This window comes from Thunnus maccoyii, chromosome 15, assembly GCF_910596095.1.
Source record: "Thunnus maccoyii chromosome 15, fThuMac1.1, whole genome shotgun sequence".
In the NCBI taxonomy this organism is placed as follows: Eukaryota; Metazoa; Chordata; class Actinopteri; order Scombriformes; family Scombridae; genus Thunnus; species Thunnus maccoyii.
The window spans coordinates 15,176,808-15,182,807 of record NC_056547.1 but is presented as its reverse complement, the minus strand read 5'-3'; the positions used below and the strand labels follow the sequence as shown (position 1 = coordinate 15,182,807).

At 39.5% G+C, this 6,000-nt stretch overlaps 1 long non-coding RNA gene across 2 annotated transcripts in view; it reads left to right on the top strand.

The window, feature by feature from the left end:
* The first annotated feature begins 806 nt into the window (after window positions 1-806).
* LOC121912548 overlaps window positions 807-6,000 on the top strand; it is a 77,897-nt gene continuing 72,703 nt past the window's right edge. Inside the window, exon 1 of one of the 2 annotated variants that reach the window (XR_006100101.1) lies at window positions 807-1,558. This is a non-coding gene — a long non-coding RNA (uncharacterized LOC121912548). The remainder of the gene's footprint in view (window positions 1,559-6,000) is intronic. The other variant, XR_006100100.1, reaches the window with a different exon arrangement.

Here is a 6,000-nt window from a genome sequence, read left to right as displayed (position 1 = left end):
TTTTTCCTTTTGAGTTATTGTGGTTGAGCACTGTTACCTACACCCAGGCCCTGGACTATACCAACCTCCTGCAACAGCAAGGGGGATTTGGGGGGAGAGCCTGTTGTTTGTGAATTCTGCAGTTAATATTGTGAGTGTAATATAGTTATTGTGTCTAGATCTTTATTAGTTAATATTGAGTTAGAAGCACATTGTCTATGTAGTGTTTTTTCATAGTTACTTTAGTTAGCCTATGGTGTTTTTCCACCCCTCATGTTTGTTAAATGGTTTGGTCAGCCAGTATATATGTTCACCTCGGGTCATTAGTTAGGTCAGTTTTGTCCCTGTTGTGGTCAGTTAAATTATGCAGTGCGATGTGCTGTATTTTGAGTTCAGTTCTATCCTGTTGACCTCTTTTGATGGCCTAATTTAATTATTAATCACAACTGCTTTGTTCTTTTTTGCATTTTTTTGGGAGGAGGGGTAAATGAAAACCAACCTTTTGGGAAAAAAACCCACAAAAACAAAACAGAAGGCACATGGACACACAAACCTTTATCTATGTGCGTTGCTGTTTGATTCCTAACGGTGTCAAACATGATAGTAAACTGTATATCTCTGGATTTTGGACTGTCGATCAGACAAAACAAGACATTTGAAGACATCATAAGAAAATCATAACTTTCTGACATTTTATAGACAAAACAATTAATTGATTAATTGAGAAAATAATTAATCAATAATGAAATAATCATTGGTTGCAGCCTATGTATTCACAGGAGAAGTTTATTGCTGACAAATACTAAACACTTAAAATGCCCTTATATCTCCAACTTAACATAGCCTAACTACATTATTGTTTGCTACAAACCACTGTCTTTGTATGTAATGTTTGTATACTGCTTATAAATGCTAAATATGGGTTTCTACCCTTTTCTTTGTCATATTATATTTAGTATTGTCGTGGCCATGTCTTTCCTAGTTATCATTCTTCAAATGGGTGAAACAGCGCTCCTCTGGATCAAACGGTGATTGATGAAGACAGGTGAAGGTGTCTTGACTTGTAATTTAACTAGGTAGTAGCAAATATGAATAAAGAGTAACGTGAATGCAACTGAGTCCTGGAAAAAAACAGTTAAGGGAGGCTAACAAACCCACAAAAGTGAGCAACGTCATTTAAATAAATTAACTGGGACAGTTGGCAAGTTTTCCAGTACTGATGTTAGCTAACGAAGCTAATAAGCTAACTAACTAAGCTAACTTTAACGGCCGTTAGCAGCGATGCAGGGCGGATTTCTGGGAGTTTTTGGTCGAAAACGACCGCGCAAAATGTCTGACTGAGATGTTTGTGGATTTATTTCGGGCTTATTTCGAAATTGGACCTCAGCCCAAGAAGAAGAAGATGATTTTTGTTGGGCTACACGGGCAGGAGAGAGTTGGACAGTCTCCAACAGGAATATCAACGGAATCATCTGAGGAGGAAGAACTCAAGTCCAGAGGGAAATTATTTGACGTAAGCTAATTATTGGACACTTAACCGCCGGGAAGTGCAGCAACAGCCTTCTTCAAATACTGGTAGGTGAGGCAAACACATCCCCTTCTCTTTCTCCTAATCCTTTCACTCACTTTCTGTATGAACGAAACTTACTATACAGCTGCTGATGTGATTAAGTAGCTTATAATAGGCAAAATCTAACTGCTTGTTGGGCTTTTTCCACTGTGTGTCGCCAACAAAGACACAGACTGAGCCTGGTAGGGTAATTAAATTAAAAAGGTAAGTAATTTGGCATCTGCGACCCTTTCAGTTGTCAGGTCACTGCTCTGTGTGAATTATGATTGTTTGTAGTCTGTGCAGAGAGGTCTGGGGGTTGCTTGCTGTCTGTTTCATGCTTGCTTTTGTTTTTAATTGGTCCTGAGGAATTAGCTTTAATAAGTAACTTGCAAAGTAGTATTGTCAGCTCCTTTTGCATCCCTAAAACAGGAGGGGTGTAAGTCATGTATCTGATACATGCATTGACGTGAAGGTAAATCTTTAAATGTAACCTGTTACTGAGTGTTGTGTTGTTGTAGTCCAGCACTGGTTTGTATTTGTATCTGAGATAGGAAAAAGCTTTGCGGTACAATCTCTATACGTTTTTAGATAGAGTAGACACACATATACTGTTAGTTATGTAGGTATATGTAGATGTTATATTAAAATTCAAAGGACACAGTATATGCATTGTTTCCTTTGAATTTGAATAATACTCTGTCGCCTATAATCCATCTACTAGTTGCAAGCTTTGATATAGGATTTGTGTCGTAGAGAGTACTTCAGATCTAAAAAGGTTAACTTTACTTGTAAACCAGCACCATCAGGGGTTACCAGAATATTAGAAATACTGCAGAGGTCATATGTCTAAGCACAAAAGTATCAGCATCAACTGTTAAAAAGTATTCAACTTTGATCCTTTAGGCATGCACATATAAACACCTATACATACACGCACAACATTAATTAAAAGCTAAATTAAATAAAAAAGAAAATGAGAAAATAGCATTCATGCAAATCTCAGTTCAGCAGGTTAGATGCACCAAGTTTTAGGTGCGTAAACACCGAAGGCTCTATCGCTAGTTTTTAATTGCACTCTGGGAATTTGGAGAAAACTTTAAGTTCTTAAATGTAAACTGTACACTTCAGCTCCCCAAATTTCCAAAAAGAAAATGTAGATGACATGACCTCTGCATCCTCAGCCCTGTCTGTACATCTTGGAGATGTGTAAAACTTGCTTGTGCTTTTGTTGGTTTTTAGATCTTCTTCACATTTTCCCCTCCGGCTACATTACAGTGAATAAATGGTCTGAAAGAGATATCTTATACAATATATGCCTCCAGTTATCCTAAAAAACAACCTTAATCTGATTTAAGCTTAATTTAAATCTATATTTTGATGTGAAGTTAGGCTATCGAAACAGTCCTTCCAAGGACAATGTAGTACTCATGTGGCAGTTGTGTTGGGCTGCTCTGGGTCAAAGTCCAGGGATGCAGTCTGTCGCTGTCAGTTACTAAAGCCCCTTTCACACATGCAGTCTATCCCTTAAATGTTCAGGAACATTTCCTGAATGGGGTCATGTGTGAATGGGAGCAGGGATCGATATTCAGGGAAATCTGTACCGCCAATTTCCCACCTCAAGACCTGGTAACATTTCTGGAAAAATGCCAGTTCAGCTGTGTTGTGAATGTAAACAGTAACATTGCAGGGACAAGCATGTAAAGGGTCACATCTTTCTGGTGAAAGACGCTTTCACGTGGAGCGAACAAATTAATGACAAGAGTCAGCTGAAGACGTATTTGAATCCCCGACTTGTTTACGGTTGCCTTGCCACTGCTTTTGCAGGTGTCTCACAAACTTGTTGAATATTAAATACATTACAAGCACATTGGCATCGGACAAAAACAGTTCCTTGCACGTCATTCATTTTCCCATCCGCATTCTGTGAAGACCCACCCCTGCTCTGCCTCTGATTGGCTCTCCTCATGCATACACCAACCCAACCAATGACGACAACGAGTACCAGCCAATCAGAAGCAGAATAGAACGGGTCTTCGCAGAATGCAGGTGAGAAAAAAAATAAGGTGCTCCTTGCCTGTCGTGTTCCTGAAAATGATAAGCGACGTTTTCCGTTGTGGCTTCTTCTTCTTCTTCTTCGGCTTCTTCTTCTTCTTCTGTTGAGTTTTATGGCGGTTGGCATCCATAAGTGTTGCATTACTGCCATCTGCTGGACTGTACCTTGCCCCATCTATTTCGGCATTGCCATTGCATGTGTGAAAAGGTGCAAGCTGGAATAGTTCCTCAATGTAGCTGCATGTGTGACTAGTGAAAATCAATAGTGGTGCCTGAGAGGTTAACCCAGTAATTTACCAGGAACAATGTGTGAAAGAGGCTTAAGGCCCACTCCAGGAGGATGAAGCTTTCTTATCTGATTTTATTGGGTTTTTTTGTCCAGTGTCTCCACTTTCTCGTCTACTCATGCCCCTATTCATCTCCCAAATACAGAAACACCTGCACATACACATGTCTACTCCTCGCAGGCTGTTATACCTTATGTGTCTTACAGGCTTTGTACACTAATTCAGTGTCCTTCCAATAGACATCTAACACACTCTGTTCGTATTAATATGCATGACCGGTTACACTCCAGCACTTTAAACTCAGCGAGCGCACTCACATGCATATTTTCTTAGGAAAATGGAGCTTCTCCAGGTTGCGTTTTTCCTTTCCTCATTCGTCTCCTCCTCTCTATGTCTGCACTCACTTGTCTCTCTCTCTCTCTCTCTCCATGTTTCTCTCACCCTGCCATCCACGCCTTCCTCCTCTGTTCCTCTGCGTCACTCTCTCAATACTGATATATAATGCAATGAAACAAAACGTGACAGTCAACTTTTCCCCCCTTACTCTATTCCCCTGAGACCTGTCTCCTCTCCATCGTTTCTTCTCTCACCCTTCATATTCTTTCATTTTTATCCCCTTTTTCTACCCTTCCTTCCTTTTTGCTTTCTGTCTCCACCTCCTCCCCTTTTCCCTTCCTCCCCTCATCTCTCTTCTTCTTGCTCCTCCTTTCCCTCTCCAGAGTCCTCTTCTTTCCGTCTGTTTCATTAACAAGATTTATCTTCTGTAGTAATTACAGTACACACACACACACACACACACACACATACAGACGCATGCACACACATATGCACACACCGTATGCCAGTCACGCCTCCCAGCACTGCAGTACCGCTTTTCCACCAGTCAGGGTCACTGTGGCACTGTGAGAGAGAAAGAATGACTTAAAGAGGTGTGCGTGAATGCAGGGAGGTTTTTATATGCATGCATATGTGTGTTTGTGTCTGTATTTGCGTTTCCATGTCACAGCTAGACTGCAAACTGGCATCGGCCGGGATGGCACCTTGATGCACTGACATAATTTGAAATGAACACAATCCACGCTGAATAAATGCCATTCTGCTCGTAACCTCTTCCTTTATTTTCCATTTAATTTCTGTTTGAATCCATAATACACACTCATAATGCCTTAATGCCTTTCTCAAGGCCACAACTTTGTGTGTGTGTGTGTTTAGATAAAAACCATCAAGATCCCCCGATATTCTTGTTGCGTGCAAGTACTTTAAATTCAGAAACAATAGGCTTTATGACTGCAAATATTTGCACAGTTAGATGAGCTGAATGAGGCGTTAATGGAAGCACTTTTTCAAGAGTTCAACATTTATTTGTCTCTTGGTTTGTTAGCCCATAGGCCTATGATCTCTGATATCATAATCCCTCTAAAGTAATGGGCCCTGCCGCTGACAGAGCCTGATTGATGCCGGTTTTCCCTCCTTGCGGAGCTAGCTAGCTAGTTGACATTGACAGAGTGACTGACAGAGAGGCTGACAGAGTGACAAAAGCAGTGTGACTGGCGTTCATCATCGCAACGTTACTGACTGACACAAAGACTTGGTGAAAATCATTGGATGATGTTTTTTTTTATACCACCCCCCCCCCCCCCCCCACACCCAAAGAAAATTATAAGAAATGATTGACAAAAAATAAATGCGAAACAATTTTAATAATTGATTATTCATTTAAATAATTTTTAAGCAAAAGTGTCAGAAATTCATTTACAAGTTTTAAAAAAGTCTTCTATGATAATATGATAGATAAAACAATATTTTGGAGTTTTTGACTGTTTTGTTTTGACAGAATAAACAAATTAAAGATGCCTGGACTCTGGGAAGTTGTGAGAGGCTATTTTCACTATTTTCTGACATTTTATAGATCAAATGCTCAATTGATTAATCAAGAAAATAATTTGCAGATTAATTGATCTTGAAAAAAAAAGTTAGTTGCAGCCCTACTATAAATGAAGATAAACTAAAAAGCCCCATCTCGTCTACATGTTGCCTTTTTTCTTACTGTAAAACTACAGAAAAATATTTAAATGTTTCAACAAAATCATTATGGATCAGGAAAACAAAAGTGATCTGTTGACATGTAGT